The sequence below is a fragment of the Symphalangus syndactylus genome, chromosome 7 (genome assembly GCF_028878055.3).
Source record: "Symphalangus syndactylus isolate Jambi chromosome 7, NHGRI_mSymSyn1-v2.1_pri, whole genome shotgun sequence".
In the NCBI taxonomy this organism is placed as follows: Eukaryota; Metazoa; Chordata; class Mammalia; order Primates; family Hylobatidae; genus Symphalangus; species Symphalangus syndactylus.
In genome coordinates, this window is record NC_072429.2 from 51,775,844 (window position 1) to 51,797,269 (window position 21,426).

The window sequence follows — 21,426 nt, forward strand, 5'->3', positions numbered from 1 at the left end:
TATTGAAGGTATTTGCATAGGACTAAATTTATATTTGGTCTTTGTTAGATTATTTTTGATAGTTTGTTCATTCTATTGTCATTCGAATATGCTGTAAATTTGTATATATGGAGACTGTTTTGTATTATAGGACTCTCCAGGCATGAGTGGAGCTTATTTAGCCAATGGTACTTAGCATTCATCCTGTATATTCTACACATAGATATTTAGTCATTTTTTGATAACAAAATCTTCTTAGGATGTGGGGTGAAAATAAACTTCATTTTTGAGGCAAATAAAACTTCAAAAACAGTTACTATCTACAGTGCCTACTTATAAACTATGATCCCTTGAGGATCCTATACTTAAATAACACCAAAAACAAGGATAGAGGCAAAGGAAAAGAAAAACAGAAATGAAGACCTGCTCCGCACCTCAGAGTTTACTTTTTTCACTCTCCATTCCCAGGCCGGAAGCCTCAATTTTTTAATCCTGAGTTTTTAGCACTGTTTTAGTCTTCAGCACCGTTTTGCATTTCCTGGACATATATCACGCGGTGACTCACAGAGCTGGGGTGCACAGGGAAGGCACATCGAGTTGCTCTAACAGAACAGGATGACATGATCTCACAGAATCAGCCCCATGTAATGCGTCATCCACACAATATTACCAAGCAGTTCTTGTCTTGATTCTTAATCTGAGAATATGCTGCAAAATGCTGGAGGGAAAAAAAATCTGTCTTGTGGGATTGCCTCCCTCAGGCATAAAATGAAAACTAATTTGATCTTTTGGAGGTACCTTTGCTCCCAAAGGAACCCAATGTACTCAGCCTCTGCCCGAGGAGTATTAGTCATGCATCTCGGAAATGTTGCCTCCCCTGTGCTGGAAAAGGCAGGTCCCTCTGAGGCAGCCCCCTCTGCAACAGGTTTTATTTTGAGTGGGATATTAAATAGAATTTCTAATTAGAATGACAGGGGAAATTGTAGGGAGGCAAAATAATTTCCCATGTTGGAAGTTGATCAAGACATAGTGGTTAATAATCTCCCTTTTTAAGGGCACTGTATAATTTAAGGGGAATAGACCTTCCTTTACTGCAGAGGAAATAGTGTGAGTGCACAGGGACCTGAAGAGGATGGAAGGGCCAGAGCCCCAGTTGGAGGAGAAGTGGACAGTACTCAATAAGGAAGAGAAGAAATCAATCAGTAGGTTGAAATGGATGAGAATGCTGCCAGGCCATCATCTGTATGAGAATATGTGCCTGGTGTTTTAAAAATGTTTGTTAGAATTGAAATGACTGTCAAAGGACAAGGTACAGTTTCCTCTTGAAGCTCTTAAATTGTCCATCATCTTAAAGATGAAGGTCCTTAAAGGCCATCTGCTCCGTCTTCTGCATTCAGACTGAATTGTTTAAAAACTTCTCAGAAAGATGAGAATCCTAGGGAAAGAATGTCACAGAACCAAAGGTAAGTGAAACCTCCATGAAATCCCTCAAGTTTCAACTGAAACTCTTCTTGTTTCAGTCAGGGCTGGTGGCTGGACCAGGAGAACTGGTGCCAGCCAGTGTCTCCCACGATGCCCTGCTCTTGAACGAGGCTTTTCTTGTTCTTGGTTTAGAGGAGATGAGAATTAGCTCTTCACAGTGTAGAAGCCCTTCCCACACCTGAAAGACTTTGTTAACGTGGCTCTTCTTGCTAAACTCAACAATCCATTTCCTTAAAGGTGTTTCTAATTTCATTTCTCAATTCTGACCCTGTGAAGGTTAACGTGAAGGTCTGATACTGAATGAGGAAGCCCTTGAACCCTGCCAGGACCTCATTTACTTAAAGCATTTTTACTATTATATTCATTTGGAGGAGCTGCAGAGCCCTTCACTGTGGAGATGGCAGACAGCTGGATAGCTGATAGGACAGGAAAAAGCCAGTGAAATCTTTGAATTTGTCTGTGCACCACAAGAACCAGTGACATGTTGTAAACTGGTGACAGGAAAAGCAATTCTGCACAAAAGCAATTTTGACTCAATTGGGCTTCCAGTGGTGCCTGTGGGAAGTCTCAGAGCAGGGCATCATGGGAGACGCTGTCTGGCACCAGTTCTCCTGGTCCACCTATCGGCTCTGAGGTTTAAACATGGCGGCTCCTGTTTTCCTCTCAGCTCTGGTGCCAAACGGCAGTCCCACAGGCATCATTCCCAGAAATGGTTAGGGTTAATGGAACGATTGTTATCACGAGGTAGGCTGGGGTTTACAAGTGTGGTCTCCCAGAGGCTGTTGATGTCCTTCTTTGCAGCCTGTCTATAATCCAGATAAATTGCACTAAGTGGATAGTGCTGACTGGCTTCAACTTCTTTCTCCTACGGGTGAATAACTATGTTAAAGGTAATACCACACGTTAATTGGAGCCATTTTTAAACTAATTAAAATAGTAAAATTATTTGTCTAAATAACGTGTTGCCATAGCATATTAAAAAAAAAAACCGGCCGGGCGCGGTGGCTTACGCCTGTAATCCCAGCACTTTGGGAGGCCGAGGCGGGCGGATCACAAGGTCAGGAGATCGAGACCATCTTGGCTAACACGGTGAGACCCCGTCTCTACTAAAAATACAAAAAACATTAGCCGGGCACGGTGGCGGGCGCCTGTAATCCCAGCTACTTAGGAGGCTGAGGCAGGAGAATGGCGTGAACCTGGGAGGCGGAGCTTGTAGTGAGCCGAGGTAGCGCCACTGCACTCCGGCCTAGGCGAAAGAGCGAGACTCCTTCTCAAAAAAAAAAAAAAAAAAAAAACCACCTAAATAGGATAAAATACAATTTTCGACTAACCTTGAACTCCAGTCTCTGCTTAGGCAAACCCTGATTCTGAGAAAATATTGAAAAAAACATTCATTCAACAAACGTGCTTTGAGACATCCTTTGGAATCAAGCACCGTGCTAGGCATCAGGTTTGCGATAGTGAATAAGACAAAGTTGATCCTTGCTCACAGAGAGCTCACATCTGCAGGAACACACTCTCCCAATGGACTGCAAACCTCTTTTGAAATTGCAGTTGTTTCAGGATATATGTGGTACCTGGGTTCCGACTCTAGTTCCTGGGAGTTTGAGAACAGGAAGGGTATGAAAACCCTTGTAAGTCCAGGAGAATCAAAATAAAAAATGCACCAGGTGAAGGACAGCCTTCTCACCTGATTCTAGTTCTCAGAAGAAAAGCATTGTTTGCTCCTTCTTTTCCTTGTGGTAAAGCATAAGAGGGGTACTGTCTGAAGCATCAGTCTCATGTTTTTCTTTTCTTCCAGAGAGCAATTGCCCTGCTAACTTTTAAGTCTTTTCAGCTTTCCTTCACCTTCCAACAGGCGAATAGTTTAGTTTCATAGAGTGGTTTCCTTACCTTCATATTTTGATTCCCTGTGATTTTTATAGTGTGACCATTGAGATAGTTTACTTATATTTTCAAGTAATTATTTTTTATAAAATATATCCATTAAAAACTGTGCATGCTCATTAAACTTGAAACATACTGGTATGCAGGAGGAAGAAAAAAGTCTATAATCCTACCACCTAAATGTATCCACCATTTGTACTTTGGTGAACTGTGCCAGGCCATGTATTTTTTGGCGTAAATTTTATTTAAAAAACGTGAAATCATAATAAACATTATGCACACTTTGATTCCCTTCACATTTTGACTTAGCATTGCATCTGAAGCATTTTCCACTGTATAATGTTCTTTTTCGAATCCTTGGCTTGATTACATCATAATATTCCATTGAGTGGAGTTAACCTCATTTTATTTAATTATGTTCTCTCATACATAGAATGCCAGCTTTTCACTGTTATAAACAGGATAAGATGAATATCACTGTGCGGATTATTTTAATCTAAAACTAACAAGATACGATTTCTATCGAAACAAATTCAAGTACTCTTCAACAAGGCCTAGGGCTTTAAAACACCATCCTTGCATCCTAAGAATAAATTCCACTTGATCATGGTAGATGATTCTTTTAATGGCTGTTGAATTTGGTTTGCTAGTATTTTGTTGAGGATTTTTGCATCTATATCCATGGGGAGATGGTCAAAGAGTACAAAGTTTTAGGTAGACAGGAGGAATAAGTTTTTGAGATCTATTGCACAGCATGGTGCTAAAGTTAATAATAATGTATTACATGTTTCAAAATTGCTAAGACACTAAATTTCAAATGTTCTCACCATTAAAAATAAGGATGTGATGTGATGCAGATATTAATTAGCTTGATTTAGTCATTCCACATTGTATACGTATATCAAAACATCACCTTGTACCCCATAAATATATTGCAATTATAATTTGCAATTAAAAATTAAAAAAACAAACAAACCCATGACTCTAAAGGCACTGACATTCCTGAAACTTTCCAGTCACTCTTGGGATGCCTCTGTCTGGTCCATTGCTCTTCTCTATGAGAAGGAGAGTCTTGTTGCTCCTTTAAGTTTCTCCTTTTTCCTGTCAGCGATGTCACTTCTCCCTCCCAGCCCTCATCAGTCAGATTTCCCAATGACCAGACTGTCTTTCTGGAATGGTTCAATCAGCCCATATGTTCCTGTCTATAAGTAAAGCATAGACTTTGGCAACAGTCTGATAAATTTACCTCAAGCTTCCTAGAAATAACCTAGGTCTGAATTATCTAGTTGGTTGGCATCAGGGATGTTGCGATTTGGTGATAGCCAGGTATCTCTTGTTGGGAGAGGGGGCAGTTGCACCCTGCTTGCCAGGCTGGGTTTGTGAGGCTTCTTCCTTCACAGCCTCTGCTGCAGGCAGGGGATCACACAGCTGACCTGCTCTCTGATTCTACAAGAAGAAGCTCTCTGGCACTTACACTGCTAAGTCCTCCTTAGCAATGTTAGTTAGCAATTGCCAACATTGCTCTCTGTGCTAAGTTCTCCATATGCACAGCTCTCAGTTATGCAGAAGCCAAAAAACGCAAGGGGTTCAAAGAGAGGCAAAGGTAGGTGTACTGTGTTTAATTTTAGTTTTCTGTGTAGGACTTCTCCCCTTGGATGTAATTGCACTAATTGAGCCACACAGAACTAATCAGAGCCTTATAAAAGGAGACTAGATCAATGTATCAACACACCTATCATTCCAGAGGCATCTTCCTTATCTTTGTTTTGTGTAGTGTGAAAAGGGAGATAAATAGATGTTGTTGTTCTGTCTCAGTGCTTGATGGAATATAAAAATTCAGGGTATTTGGCTACTCCAGTGGCTGAGGCACGAAATCTCTTGAATCTAGGAGGGGGAGGTTGCAGTGAGCCAAGATCATGCCACTACACTCCAACCTGGCAACAGAGCAAGACTCTGTCAAAAAAAAAAAAAAAAATCCAGGTTATTATCCACAGTGCTAAATGAGTACTTGTTATAGAGAAGTGCTAACAGCTGTAATGTTTACCCAGTTCAATTTTAATAGAGAACTAAGAACTCTACTTATTATTAAAAGAAAGAGCCTTTTTTAAAGCTGATTTTCCACTTTAGCTGCTTGCATGAGCCACACTCACGCGATGGACTCACCTCTCCTCTTTGGCATACTTAGTCCCAGTCGCGGAGTAACCCTGAGACTCGGCACATAGTTTCTCACCAGGCCATTCCCAAGTGTTTTTCTGAAATGGGTTCTGTGAAACCTTGAGGAGGAATTGTTGGGGATGGAATCAAACCACAGGCTGTGAGGTGCCTGGCGGGATGGAGAGAACTTGATTTGTGGAATAAAGTTGAGATGGGTGGATGACCATGATGTCAGAAAACTTCAGAGAGGAGTAGTTGTTAGTTTTTTGTTGATACTTTTTTTTTTTTTTTAATAAAAGAGGAGGAGTGATGTCTAGAAGCAGGAAGAATGTCCATCTGTCTTCATGGTGTGTGGGAGGGGAGTGAATGAACAACCTCCACTCGAGAAGCCTTCAAGGAAAGTTATTTTGATACTCACTCAATAAATATTTATTGAGCACATCTGCTGCACTAAATCCTGGGCTGGGTGCTGGGAAAGCAATGTTTCCGTGCAGTTATGATCTGGGAGATAAACATGGTGCAGTACCAAGGTCGGTGGCTTTGTGAGCCACTGTCAATCACCTCAAGATATGTCAGTCATGGGGAGGCAGAACTCTATGGAGTTTGAGGGTGTGAAGTGATTGGTTTGCCATGGACAGGGCTCCAGGGATAAGAGGGGAAAACGTTGGCAGGGAGGGAGCAGTAGGGGAACCCAGGAAGTCCTCCTCCCTCTCCTTCCTCGTTGCTTACCTCACAGCTGCCTCCTGTTCCATTTCTCCACGTGGACTTTCTCTGCTGCTCAGTCCACTCAGGAGAAGCTGGCTGTCCTCAGAGCCCCTGTTCTTCTTCGTGTGTGTGTGTGTGTGTGTGTGTGTGTGTGTGTGTGTGTGTGTGTGTGTTTAATCTTCTGTGTTCACAGGACCAGCCCAGATTGTGACTGGATGCTCATAGACCTGATTCCAAATTTCCAGCTCTAGCCCAATCTAGTTGCCCAGTACCAGGAGGGGTGGTCACAGAGTGCGAACATGTCTGGGACGCTTAGCTTTCCAGAGAAGAGAGATTGTTTAGAAATGCGTGGACAGCCTAAAAGCTGTGTTCCCTGGGCTGTCTTCTGGAGGATGTTGAGGGTGTGAGTCCTCCCATGTAGTTATTATGAGGGCAGACGCTGCAGTTAGGACTCACAGGCACGTTGCTGCTATTCCCCTAAAGTCCTAATCAGACAATTCCAAAGGCAGGAAAATGCTGAAATAGCCTCTGGCCTAATCACGTTAACTATACTAATAAAGAGACCTATTTGCCACCTTACTCAAACATTAAAAAGAATCAGAGTTGGCTTTCCTTCTTTTCAGCAGGTCAATGTTAATTGGCAGCATGTTTTTATTCATAAAGAAAATTTAGTATATCTTTAATCCAGGTGAAAAATTCATATATGTCTAAATGACAAAGTAACATTTTATTATGATCTCTCCACCCACTGTATACAGAAGTCTGCTTTGTTTCTTTTCTTTTCTTTTTTTTTCTTGAGAGAAGGTCTTGCTCTGTTGCCCAGTTTGGAGTGCAGTGGCACAATCATAGCTCACTGCAGCTTCGACCTCCCAGGCTCAAATGATCCTCTCCCCTTAGCCTCTGAGTAGCTGGGACTACAGGTGCACACCGCCACCCCCAGCTATTTTATTTTTATTTTCGTAAAGATGAGGTCTCCCTATGTTGCACAGGCTGGTCTCAAACTCCCGGGCTCAACTCATCCTCCAGCCTCGGACTCCTAAAGTGCTGTGATTACAGGTGTGAGCCACCACGCCCAGCCCTCTTTGTTTCTTAGACACTCTATTTGAGTATCCAAAGGCAAGCTGCCAAATCTTGTGTCCCTGAGTTGCTGGGCCTGCATCCCTGTCCTCACTTCCTGGTGCTGACAGCAGGATTAGCCCCATGATGGATGATGGCAGGTGTGGCTTTTTGTGTCTGATGGATGGAGCCTGAGCCCAGATTTATGGATTTTCTTTTATTTTTTTTTTTAATTTGCTAACAATGTTTTGTTTTGAAAGTAAACATTATTGTGTATATTTGAGGTTTACAACTTGATGTTGTGGGATACATATAGACATATGGGTTTCTATAGTGAAGCAAATGAAGGGATCTGTCATCTCACATAGTTACTCTTTTGTGACAAGAGTAGCTTAGATCTATTTACTTAACAAACATCCCTAATGCACTACAATTTTATTAACATGAGGATGCTGTACATTAGATCTCTAGACTTGTTCATCCTACACATCTGCTATTTTGTATCCTTTGACCTATATCTCCACCATTTCTTCTCCACCAACTGTGGTAACCACTGTTGAATTCTCTATCTCAGTGTTTTTGAGCTCTTTCAAGTGAGATCGTATTTTTCTTTCTGTGTTTGGCTTATTTTACTTAGGATAATGTCCTCCAGGTCCATCTATGTTGTGGCAAATGACAAGATCTCTTTTTGTTTTAAGGCTGAATGATATTCCATCATATATATATATATATATATATATACACATATATACACACACACACATATGTGTATATGTATATACACACACACATATATATACACACACATATGTGTATATGTATATACACACACATATGTGTATATGTATATACACACACATATATATACACACACATATATGTATATATATGTCACTTTTTTTTCTTTTCTTTTTTGAGACATGGTCTTGCTCTGTTGTCCAGCTGGAGTGCAGTGGTGCAATCACTGCAGCTTCTCCTGAGTTGCTGGGATTACTGGCATGCACCATCACATTCAGCCGATTTTTTGGTATTTTTAGTAGAGATGAGGTCTCACTATGTTGCCCAGGCTGGTCTTGAATTCCTGGGCTCAAGCAGTCCTCCTGCCTTGGCCTTCCAAAGTGCTGGAATTACAGGCATGAGCCACTGGCCCCAGGCCCACATTTTCCTTATCCAGTCATCCATCGACAGACATTTAGGTTGACTCCATGTCTTGGCTACTAAAAATAATGTTAAAATGAGCATGGTAGTGCAGATATCTTTACAAGGTATTTCATCTCCATTGGGTATATACTCAGAAGAGGAATTGCTAGGCCATATGGTAGTTCTATTTTTAATTTCTTTAGAAACCTCCATGCTGTTTTCCATAATTGCTCTACCAATCTGCATTCCCACCAACAGTGTACCCTTTTCTCCACACCCTCACTAACAATTGTTATCTTTTGTCTTTTTTATAGTGGCCAGATTATATTTTTTGATGTGATACAGTCAAAACCCAGAGAACTTGGGTGGATCCTTGGCATTCCCTTCTTGGATGGACCCTGTGAACATGAAAACAGTGAGTGGAAAAGGCCTCTCAGGAGCAGAAGGAAAAAATCAAGCTTTACCCCTGTGCTCACTTACTCCATCTATTTTTCAGTTAATGTTTTCTCCATGCTATTGTCCACTCTGTGGACAGTAACGGTACAGTGATCTGGACCCTGCCTCCAGGGAGCTTTCTGTTGAATAACAAGCAGTTTCCACCATCCTGATGAGTGCTTCAATAGGGGAGCAGAGGGGCTAGGAGAGAACCTAGAAAATGTACTGACCTGGGTTTCTGGGGAGCTCAGACAACCTCAGCAGGAGAAATGCAAAGGATAAGCAGGTGTCAGCAGGCAAGGAGTGTGCTTGGTATAGGGAATGGCTACTTTGGAGAGAGGAGAAAGACGTGTTAGGGACTCTACAGAAGCCCAGGAGCACAGGTGTGGCAGTGACCTGGGCTGGTGTAGAAGCCACACTGTGCAGACCTCATGACTGGTCAAAGAGCTTGGACTTCCTCCCAAAGGCAATGGGAGCCACTGGAAGGCTTTAGGCAGTGGAGGGGGTTCACCCTCCCTTAGCACCTCCAGCTCCTCCTGCAGGGTCACTGAGGCTTGAAGTCCACGTCAGAAGTGGGGTTTTATAAACATTCCTGGGTCCATGTGTGTGAATTAGAAGTCAATTAAAATGAAGAACATTCACATGTTTGGTCTCTGGAGTCAGTTGAGGCCATTTCTCACTTCCTCTCTCCATATATAGAGTTCCTACAAAGTCTGGTCTCCTATCCAGCCTGTCCTTTGGCCTTGGCACAGGAATGACTTCTATAGAAGCCTATGACATATTTTCGTCTCTGCTCGCCTGGTAGGAGCTGAGTTACTTTTCCTGTGAGGCGTGCAGGAACCAGTGTCATTTGTGCACAGTCTATAGATAGTGCAGAGACAAGAACCCAGGGCACAGCTGTTACAATGAGGCTGTGCAAGGATCCCCACAGGGCCCAATCTGCTGGAGGCTTACTTGGGTACAAGGAGGTTATTTTCTTCTCTTTGGTGCTGCTTCAGTCTGTGCTTCCACTCAGTTGGCTTTCTTGCCTCATCCCACCATCTGCGTCAATGATTGGAGGACAGGAATGGGGAAAACAATTGAGGAAGATTCAGTCCAGTTATGTCGGTAAGATCAGCTCATGTGCGTTGTGCTGGATGTGCAGAGGACAGGGCTACATCTCATTCAATTCAAAGTTTGTTTTTTGACTCTGATTTCTCAAGACCCATAGGAGTTGATGGTGACTCAGCCAACAAAATAGGCCCTGGAATTGAACCACCCGGGGCCAGACTCCTAAATCTACCACTTACTGACCATGTCAGTGTTTGGCAAATAACCCCTTGGCTTCTTCTCTAATAGAGTGTGGACAAGGGGGCCTAGTTTGGAGGGTGCTGTGAAGTTGCTCAGTAAATGATTGCTATTATTGTTAATTATTAGTGTAACAACCAGTGATGGAAAGCAAAGGCTGTACTCTAAGGATGGGGAACTCACATCCCTGAGAACACGAAGGAACCCCTGGAGAAGGGAAGTGGCTGGATCCTTCCCACCTGTGTTGGCACTTCCAGCCACACCCTGCTCATGTTTTGCATTCCCTGGGAAGGATCTTAGCACATCAAAAAGACATAGATAAGACAACTTGGAGTTATGCCGCGCAAACCCACCAGAGCACTGTTGGGAACAAAGGGGTAAATGCAAATACAACGCTCATTGATGTTCTACCGCTGAGTGAGCAACCCAGCTTGGAGAAAACAGCTTTATCTTATAGCTCATTAAATTGGAGTTTACTATGGTTTGAATGTTTGTGTCCTCCCTAAATTCATATGTTGAAGCCTAATCTCCAATGTAATAGTGTTAAGAGCCAGGGCCTTTAGGACGTGATTAAGTCATGAGGGTAAAGCCCCAGTAGATGGCATTAGAGTCCGTATAAGAGACGCTTGAGAAAGCTTGCATGCTCCTTCCACCATGAGAAGACACAGCTAGAAGGGACTATCATTAGAAATGGGCCATCACCAGACACCAAACCTTCCAGCTCCTTGATCTTGAACTGCCAAATGCCTAGATCTGTGAGCAATAAATTTCTATGATTTATACATTACTCAGTCTAAGATATGTTGTTAGAGCAGCAGGAAAGAACTAAGACAGAAATAAGAGCGTCCACACAGATGTGCCAGTTGTTGAAGAACAGCTGTGACCTACACTTCCAAATTAATCGTCAGCATTTTTACCACAGCTGGGTAGAAAGATAGTGGTTTTAATTTCAAAACTTGCTTTGAACAGGCCAGATGCTACAGTCGGAAACCCAGCACTGAGCAATGTCCTGACTGCTCCAGCCACAACAGGGACGTGAGCCAGCCCCAAGTGGGCCTTTGACTTGCAGCAGAGTGAATATGAGAAAGTAATGGGTGAGTGGTGGCCCTGCAACTGCTCTGGATGTTGGAACAGAAGCAAGCTGCACATTTTAGCAACAGCTTTGAGTTTCTGCTATTGTTCCCCTTCAAGGGCTCTCATCTAGAAGAATGGGTCTGCGGGGTGCTGAGAAAGATCCGGGAGAAAAACAACTAGAAAAAAAAAATTCTCTTCAACTTGGCAGCCATTCATGACCACAGCTTGAAAGATGACATTCAGGACAATGGTTTGGAGCTCCTGAAATGCCATCCTGTGGGCCCCCATCTTTGCTGAAGTTTCCAGCTGTCGGGACCAGGCTGGCATGGGACTAAATTTGCCAGCTCACCTAGTTGTCCTTGAGGCCGGAGTCCGGACAGAGGTCACTCAAGCCTGCTGACCATGTGTTCACCTGTACTCCTGTGGTGATGGCGGGTAATGGAGCCAGCACCACCGTTGGCAAGATCCATCACCATCTGCATTCATTCATTGGAACATGTTTGATGCCCACAATGTACCCAGCTGAGTAGGATCTGAGAGAAGCCTCCATTTCTTCTCTCAGAGTCACAGGCAAGTGCGGAGCACAGAGAAGTGGGCTTCATAGTGTGGTGTGATGAGGACCAGGCAGAACACCAGAGAGGTGCTGGACACCAGAAAGGTGCACTCAGCCCAGCCCGGCCTAGGGATATGCTCAAATTACGGCTTTTAGGACCATTATGAGTGGAACAGTGTTCCCTGCAAGAAAGATAGGTGGGAATCCTGAGCCCCAGTACCTCAGAATGTGGCATTATTTGGAATTAGGTCCTTTACAGGGGTAATCAAGTAAAAATGAGGTCATTAGAATGGGCTCCAACCCAATATGACTGGTGTCCTTATAAAAAAGGGAAAGTTTGGGCCGGGCGCGGTGGGTCACGCCTGTAATTCCAGCACTTTGGGAGGCCAAGGCGGCCGGATCACGAGGTCAGGAGATTGAGACCATCTTGGCTAACACGGTGAAACCCCATCTTTACTAAAAAAATACAAAAACATTAGCCGGGCGCGATGGCAGGCGCCTGTAGTCCCAGCAACTTGGGAGGTTGAGGCAGGAGAATGGCGGAAACCCGGGAGGCGGAGCTTGCAGTGAGCCGAGATCGCGCCACTGCACTCCAGCCTGGGAGACAGGGCGAGACTCTGTCTCAAAAAAAAAAAAAGGGGGGGGGAAGGTTTGGGCACAGGAACAGCCGCGTACACAGGGGGAGTGCCAGGTGATGATTGGAGTTATGCCGCCACACGCCAGGGACCCACCAGAGTCTAGGAGAGATGCCCTCACACCTTCGAAGGGAGCATAGCCCTGGTGAGCATCTTGATTTCAGACTTCTGGTCTCCAGAACTGAGACTATACGTTTCTGTTGCCTTAATACACCCAATTTGAGGTATGTTGTTAGGAAGGAACTAGGAAACGAATACAAGGACTCAGGGACTATCCAGGTAGAGAAAGAGGGCTGGACACTCCCAGCCCTGGTGTGGAGATGGGGACCCTGGCGCACTTGTTGGCATAACTGAGAAACAGGAACAGGCAGGTGGGGCCACCGTAGTGGTTGAGGCTGAATGGGCTGGAGGGGGAGGGGGCCCCTTTCCTTCTGCTATGGTTTAAATGTTTGTGTCTTCTCCAAAATTCCTGTTGAAACTTAATTCCCAATGCAATAGTGTTGCAAAGTGATGCCTTTAGGAGGTGAGTAGGCCATGGGGGCTTGGCCCTTATGAATGGATTAGTGCCTTATAAAAGGGCTTGAAGGGGCAACTTCATCCCTCCTGTCTCATCTGCTATGTGAGGACACAGTGCTCCTCCCCTCTGGAGGATGCAGCAAAAAGACACCAACTTGGAAGCAGAGAGCAGCCCTCCCCAGACACACATGGAATCTGCCAGTGCCCAGGTCCTGGGCTTTCCAGCCTCCAGAACTGTGAGAAATAAAAACTTTATGTTCTTTATAAGTTACCCAATCTCAGGTATTTTGTTATTGCTGCAGGAAATGACTAGGACACTCTTTCTCTACCCCTGGATGACCCCTGAGTCAGGTATTAGTTTCCTAGTTGCTGCTGTAACAAAGGCTGGAAAGGAGGGTGTTGCTTAATCATGAAGACCTCGGCCTGATGCCATACTAAGGAGTGTGGGTTTTATCCTAAGAGCAATGCGAGTGCAAAGGAACATCAACACAGCCCACTTACCCCCTTGGCAGCCTAGCAGAGACTGCTGTAAGGGGAGGAGCTCAGGGAGGGAGGCACCGATGTTCTGCACAGACTACCACGTGACCCAGCCTGGGCTCAAGGATGTCTGATCTCACATGGGTCTGATCTGCTGTGAATGGTGCAGGTGGCTTAATTTCACCCTGCCTCCCCATGCCTCAGTTTCCTCCCTTCTGTCCCAGCCACAGAAACCATTGAATCAGATTGCAGAGGGATTTGGCCACACAGGAAAATGCTTTGACCTCTCTGAAGGAGAAGCGCCTCACAACTATACATTTCATTATATTATTAGTGTTATTAATAAACTCCTCCCTGCTGGAAAGCCTGCTGCATTGTTTTCAACTCTCTGCTGGGAGGTCATGCTCAGTATTTGATTTCTCTCCATTCATACCTCACCTTTTCCCAAACTGGCTCTTTTTTAAGACTCGATTTCAGGCCCACATTACCTTAGGACCAGTTTTCCGTTGGTGTTTTTCTGTCACCTCCTTTTAAAGTGACTCTTGTAGCACTTAATATGGTTTGATTGAAGAACACACTCACTTTCCTCTGAGCCTGAGCTGGTCTCCTGGATTCTCTCCCAGCAGCTGGCTGCATTCAGGAAGGATGCACTCACTTTCCTGTCATCACCAGGTTAATTCCTTTATGCTCTTTTCAAGACCTGTAAGCCCACCATTCACAGTGAGAGGGAAGAACTGGATTCTCCCTTAGAAGAAGCTTGGAAGGATAAAGGGAAAAGGTTTATGACTATTAATATACATTCACAATTCACCAAGTGCCCAAGAGGGCAGTGGCTCTGTACAGCACAGAAAGTGGCACAGCCTCATCATGATCCAGAAATTCAGAGCCACTGACCAACTAAGGGGGAGAATAAGTGTATAATTTTTTTCTCTCTCTCTCTTTCTCCCTCTCTCTCTCTCTCTTTCTCCCTCTCTCTCTCTCTCTTTCTCCCTCTCTCTCTCTCTCTTTCTCCTCCTCCTCCTCCTTCTTTTCTCTCTCTCTTTCTCTCTTTCTTTCTTTCTTTCTTTTCTTTCTCTCCTTCCTCTTATGAGGTCTCACTATATTGCCCAGGCTGGTCTCAAACTCCTGGACACAAGTGATCCTCCTGCCTGCACTGGGCCAAGCATATAGTGTCCAATCATCTATCAGCTCCTAGTATTGGATGCCATGATTCCCAAACCTGGCTGTGTCTCAGCTCCACAATCTGGAGGGTGAGGTCCAGGAATCTGCATTTTTAAGAAGCTCCCTGGGGAGACTTGGGAGCATGTTTAAGTTTGGGGACTGCTGAAGTGGTCCTGAGTGGTGCCATGATGTACTGTCCTATCAGGGATCAGAGGCATTCGATCATGCTTACCCATCTTCCTCCAGGCTCACTCTTATTCATTCATTCAACAAGAATTTTACTGAGGGCTGGCTGCAGGCCAGATGCTGTGCCATGTGCTTGATGCACGCTGGTCGACGTGCAGATGAGCAGGAAGAACATGGTCCAAGCTCCCAGAGACCCAGCATCCTCCGTGGGCACCTTGCCAAGGCTCCTCAGCTGAATCAGGGAAGGCTGGGAGCCCTGCAGGTGGGGGATAGAGTCTGTGTGGCTAGAAGTGTGGACAGCTGTAGAAATAAGAGGAGACAGGCCGGGTGTAATAGCTCACGCCTGTAATTCCAGCACTTTGGGAGGCCGAGGCGTCCAGATCACCTGCGGTCAGGAGTTTGAGACCAGCCTGGCCTACATGGCAAAACCCTGTCTTTACTGAAAATACAAAAATTAGCTAGGCGTGGTGGTGGGTGCCTGTAGTCCCAGCTACTCGGGAGGTTGAGGCAGGATAATTGCTTGACCCTTGGAGGTGGAGGTTGCAGTTAGCGGAGATCGCACCACTGCACTCCAGCCTGAGTGAGAGTGAGACCCTGTCTCAAAAACAAAAACAAACAAACGAAAAACAACAACAACAAAAAACCCCTGACACTTCCGGATTTCTTGCTTTTTTTGCCTTTCTGAGACAAATATTTGCGGAGGCAGCACTTTATGGAGACCAAGTGCCTGCTGTGGGGCTGGGTTGCTCAGGTCAAGCGCCCCCTGTGGGCAGTGTGGTGCTGGGCGAGTTCCTCTGCTGGATGAGGCTTCCCCAAGGGGAGAGGGTGGCATGAGCAGGACCTACGAAGTGCGAGTGGACTCTGGGCTGGACACTGTGACAGCTTGAAGAGGTGAAGGGGCAAGGCCCCGCTCTCACAGAGCTCATATTCTGGAGGGAAGAGCCCAGTGAAGACAGAGTAAGTTCGGATGCTGAGGCTGCCATGAAAAAATAACCCGGGAGATGACAGGACAGTGACTCCCGGGGCTAGGGGAGGGTGTTAGGGGAAGCAAAGACTTCCCCTCTCCTCTCCTGGGTTCTGTAGCTGGGCCTATGAAACAAACAAACAACAGGCAGATTAACAGGAGAAAAAATCAACAAATTTATTAATTTTAAATATTACGTGCACAAGAGCATCCCAGGATAAAAACTGAATATCCCAAAAAGCAGCAAAATGTGAGAGCTTGTTTCCCTAGGGGAAGGGGAAGGGGAAGGGGAGGTAGGCCACTTAGGGCAGATTAAACAGTTTTTAAGAAAGACAGATGAGACCTTGGAAGAGTAGGTGGGAGAAATGACAGCTTGGGCCAGTTTTGTATGGGCGTGGTGTGGACTTCTAGCATCCTGTCCGGTGGTAAGACTCCAGTTTCTCTGGTTGATGAAAACTCCTGGGGAGGGGATTGAAGACAATGGAATTCCTTTAGGAGGATATGTCTTTAGGCAGATAGAGGAGTTCAGAGAAAGCCTCTCCCAGCATTTGCCGGTTTTCAAATGTCTTCAGCTTAAAGTAACCAATATACTAAAGCAGCATATTTTGGAGTGATGTGTCCTGAACTCCTTCAGGGTGACCCCATGGAGGAGGTTCTGGGTCAGCTGAGTCCTGGCAGCCATCCTGGAAAAGATCAAGATGGTGGGGGGTGTCCCAGGATGAGAGACAAGCAGGGCGCTCACTTGAGTGCAGTGAGAAAGGGGTGAGGCTGACAGCGTGGCTCCCAGAGGCAGGCATGGCAAGACCAAGCTGTGGGTCTTGGGGTTTTGTTTTAAGTGGCATAGCAAGCTGTTGGAGACTTTTAGGCAAGGGAGATATATGATTTAATTTACATGTTAAAAATACACCCCCTCCCACCTTGTGCAATTAAAATATCACCAGCACCCACCCAAACCTGAAGCTTAGGTTGGTTTCAGACAAAATTTCAAATTTGGCCATGCACTGATGACACTGGCCCTTGAACAGTTAGCAAGATTTGAGGTAGACGCTTCCTCCGCCTATTCTGAAAACAATGCCTAAGTCCTGTTCCCTGGGACAGGGCACTAGGTACAAGCCTCCTGTGTTCCCACCCCTCTGCCATCTGGAGGGTGCCGGTGGCTGTCAGGCAGGGGAGGGCTTTGTGGACAAGCCCCCAGGACCTTCTTCCTAGCTCCTCCCAGCCCTGCCTCCTGGATTCCGTCTTCTACTTGAATTGTTCTGTTTTACATGGTTAGGTGGCCAAGCCTCGGTTCCCTTGTCTTCTGTTTGCCTGGAGGCCCCACATCCAGGACAGCTGGCAGCTTGTTCAGTTTCTCCAGGCTCTGTGAGGCAGGTGGGATGTGGGGCTCTCCTGGGTGACTCACCCGGCACTAGCAGGGCTGCACTGGGATCTGTCTGAAGGGAGGGCAGCTTCTACCCTCGTCTGTTTTGGTTTTCCTGGGGCATTCAAGTGGACCTTCTGCAGAGCTTGTTTGCCAGCTTGTTTATGTCACTCCTAACTTATTCCTAATATGATTTAAAGTATCTAACAAACATGCATAAAATATGGATTGGAAAAAGTTGAGAAAGAGGAAAAGTAAAAGTGGAAACAAAAGAGTGTAGAAATGAGGCCAATTTAAAATGCAGATGGTATGATCTTCATGCTTGCTTATGGGTGGATGACACATACGCCTCTCTCACAGGCAACCTAAGGGGCGTTCCTCCCCCTGCCTGCTGTGGCATTCGTGTCAGTGTCAGTCTTCACCACTGAGGGATTCATGAAGGGCACAGGTGCTCTGGGTCCCAACCTCAGGGTGCTGGGTAAGGTTCTTGTTCACATACACATCCCTCCTGGGGACAGTACAGATGGGGCTGGGCAGGTGTAGGTGGGGCCGGGCTTCCAGGAGTGCTAAGGCTGAAGTAGGGAAGAGGCTGTGTGTGCCTGGGGTGAGGCGCAGTTCAGTGTTGATCCCACCACTCTGCTTAGTAGCTGCTGATGTCAAGCAAGGTTCTTAACCTTTCTGAGCCTTAGCTTCTTCATCATAAAATGAGGCCAATCATGCTTAGCTGGTGAGAATGGAATGATCTATGTTGACTCAGACTAGACTTCAAGAGTGCAGCTTTCAGCATTGTCACCATTGAGATAAGTTTGTTGATTGACAATTGGCTAATCGTTCTTGAAAGCCAACTATATGAATATCTGTGTATTTTTCAGAGTTCCCCAGAGAAACAGAACCAATAGGATATACATAGATATATAGATATAGATAAAGATATGAATATGGATACAGATCTAGATATAGATGAGGAGATCTATTATGGGAATTGACTCATGTGATTATAGAAGCTGAGAATTCCCACCATATGCTGTCTGCAAGTTGAAGAACCAGGAAAGCCAGTGGTATAATTGGGTTTGAGTCTGAAGGCCTAAGAATGAGGGGTGAGGGTAAGGATAGGGTGCTGGTATAGTCCTGGAGTCTGAAGGCTTAAGAAGCAGGAGCTTCTTAAGGGCAGAAGAAGATGGATGTCCCAGCTCAAGCAGAGAAAGAATGTGTCCTTCCTCTGCCTTTTTGTTCTATTCAGGCCTTCAACAGTTTGGATGATGCCCACCCACTGTGGTGTTTGGATGATGCCCACCCACTGTGGTGAGGGATCATCTTTACTGAGTCTACTGATTCAAATGCTAATCTCTTTTGAAACACCTCGTAGACACACCAAGAAATAGTTTCTCCAACTATCTTGGTGTCCCCTACCCCAGTCAGGTTGACACATAAAATTAACCATTGCACCACGCTAACTTGTTTATTCCTACAACAACCTTGAAAGGACGGCATTATTGCCCTTTTTGCTTGTTTGTTTTTAACTTTTATCTTAGGTTTGGGGGGTTCACGTGCAGGTTCGTTATGTAGGTAAACTCACATCGCAGTGGTTTGTTTTACAGATTATTTCATCACCCAGGCACTAAGCCTAGTACCCAATGTTACTTTTCCTGTTCCTCTCCCTTCTCCCAGCCTTCAGCCTCAAGTAGGCCTTAGCATCTGTTATTCCCTTCTATGTGTTCACGGGTTCTCATCATTTAGCTCCTTAAAAGTGAGAACATGTGGTATTTGGTTTTCTGTTCCTCCATTAATTTGCTAAGGATCATAGCCTCCAGCTCCCTTCGTGTTCCCACAAAAGACATGATCTTGCTGTTTTTTATGGCTGCACAATATTCCATAAAATGTGTGTATATGTACCACATTCTCTTTATCCAGTCTATCATTGATGGGCATTTAGGTTGATTCCACGTCTTTGCTTTTGTGACTAGTGCTACAGTGAACATTTGTGTTCATGTATCTTCATGGCAGAATGATTTATGTTCCTTTGGATATATACCCAGTAATGGGACTGTTGGATTGAGTTGTAGTTCTGTCTTTAGCTCTTTGAGGAATTGCCACACTGCTTTCCACAATGGCTGAACTAATTTACACACCCACCAACAATGTATAAGTGTTCCCTTTTCTCCACAACCTCACCAGCATCTGTTATTTTTTGACTTTTTAATAATAGCCATTCTGACTGGTGTGAGATGGCATCCCATTGTGGTTTTGATGTGCATTTCTCTAATGATCAGTGATGTTCAGCTTTTAATCGTATGCTTGTTGGCTGCATGTATATCTTCATTTGAAAAGTGTCTGTTCATGTTCTTTGTCCACTTTTTGATGGGGTTGTTTGGTTTTTTCCTGTAAATTTGTTTAAGTTCCTTATAGATGCTGGATATTAAACGTTTGTCAGATGCATAGTTTGCAAAAATTTTCTCCCATTCTGTAATTTGTCTGTTTACTCTGTTAATAGTTTATTTTGTTGTGAAGAAGCTCTTAAGTTTAATTAGATCCGATTTGTCAATTTTTGCTTTTGTTGCGGTTGCTTTTCTGTCATTGTCGGGAAATCTTTGCCCATTCCTGGCCAGGCGTGGTGGCTCACGCCTGTAATCCCAGCACTTTGGGAGGTGGAGGCAGGTGGATCATGAGGTCAGGAGATCGAGACCATCCCGGCTAACACAGTGAAACCCCGTCTCTACTAAAAATACAAAAAATTAGCTGGGCATGGTGGCGGGCACCTGTAGTTCCAGCTACTTGAGAGGCTGAGGCAGGAGAATGGCGTGAACTCAGGAGGCGGAGCTTGCAGTGAGCCGAGATCGCGCCACTGCACTCCAGCCTGGGAGACAGAGCCAGACGCTGTCTCAAAAAAAAAAAGAAATCTTTGCCCATTCCTACATCTAGGATGGTATTGTCTTGGTTGTCCTCCAGGGTTTTTATAGTTTTGGGTTTTACATTTAAGTCTTTAATCTATCTTGAGTTTATTTTTGTATACAGTGTAAGGAAGGCATCCAGTTTCAGTCTTCTGCATATGGCTATCCAGTTATCCCAGCATCATTTATTGCATAGGGACTCCTTTTCTCATTGCTTGTTTTTGTCAGCTTTGTTGAAGATCAGATGGTTGTAGGTGTGTGTATTTGTTCTTGGGCACTCTATTTTGTTCCATTGGTCTAAGTTTCTGTTTTTGTGCCAGTACCATGCTGTTTAAGGTAAGGAACTATAGGTTCAGAGAAGTTGAGGAATTTGCTTAGGATTCCCAGCCTCCATCTGCCTCACTTTTAAGAGGTTAAAAAGAAAGTGCTTTAAGGAGGAACTTCAATCCTGCTTAGGGGGTACTAATAGTAATATTCATTGTAAAAAGAATGTAAACCAAAAATAAAATTCTAAGTCCCTAGATTATCTGAATGGACACCTCTTCTTGACAAGGGCATTTCAAAGCTAACCTGAAAAACTAATTCAGGCCATGATGGGAAGCGGGGATCGGACATGTCTCATTATACCCTCTTCCCTTTTAGAATTACTGATAGAACAGACTATTTAAGAGTCTCATAAGAAAGATTTACAATCTATTCTCTCCAAAGCCTGCTACCTGGAGGCTTCACCTGCATGATAAAACCTTGGTCTCCACAACCCCTTATCTTAACCCAGTCATTCCTAACTGTTTAGACAATAACGTAACTCAACATAACAGAAAATCTTTGAATCTACCTATGACCTGGAAGCTTGCATTGTCCTGCCTTTCCAGACCAAACAAAGGTACCTTTTACGTGTATTTGATTGATGTCTCATGTCTCCCTAAAATGTATAAAACTAAGCTGTATGCCGACTGCCCTGGCCACGTGTTCTCAGGATCTCCTTAGGGTTATGTCATGGGCCGTTGGTCATTCATATTTGGCTCAGAATAAATCTCTTCAAATATTTTACAGAGTTTTATTCTTTTTGTCAACAATAATAAACAATTTTATGTTAGGCATTGGGCTTATACATTTTACATGAATTATCTTAATCCTTAAAACAACTCTCTGGCATAAGTATTATTATTGTGGCTGCTTTCTCAGTGAAGACACTAAAGCTTAGAAAGGTTACTATAGTAAGTTGAGAATCTAGAATTTCAGAAACAAGCATAGGAATTTCAGCTAGTTCTCAATAGCTCAAAACTAGCTATCGAGTAGGTAACATCTCCCACGTACTGCGCTGGGCCCTGAGGGTCCCGTGAGGTCCAAAACAGGCTTCTTGCCCTCATGGAGCCTGGAACTCTTGCAGGGGAAATGTTCACATCTAGTGAGTGAATCACACCTAGGGTTCAGGTCCTGGTCTCTTGTCTAGTTTTGGGGTTCCTTCTCTTATACTATGCAGAGGG

The 21,426-nt window shown here is 44.6% G+C and overlaps 1 long non-coding RNA gene across 1 annotated transcript in view; it reads left to right on the forward strand.

Moving 5' to 3' along the window:
• The first annotated feature begins 2,067 nt into the window (after positions 1 to 2,067).
• The window catches only part of LOC129485727 (uncharacterized), a 60,507-nt gene continuing 41,148 nt past the window's right edge, over positions 2,068 to 21,426 (forward strand). The window contains exons 1-2 of the long non-coding RNA XR_008658776.1: positions 2,068 to 2,205; positions 8,718 to 8,818. This is a non-coding gene — a long non-coding RNA (uncharacterized lncRNA). The remainder of the gene's footprint in view (positions 2,206 to 8,717; positions 8,819 to 21,426) is intronic.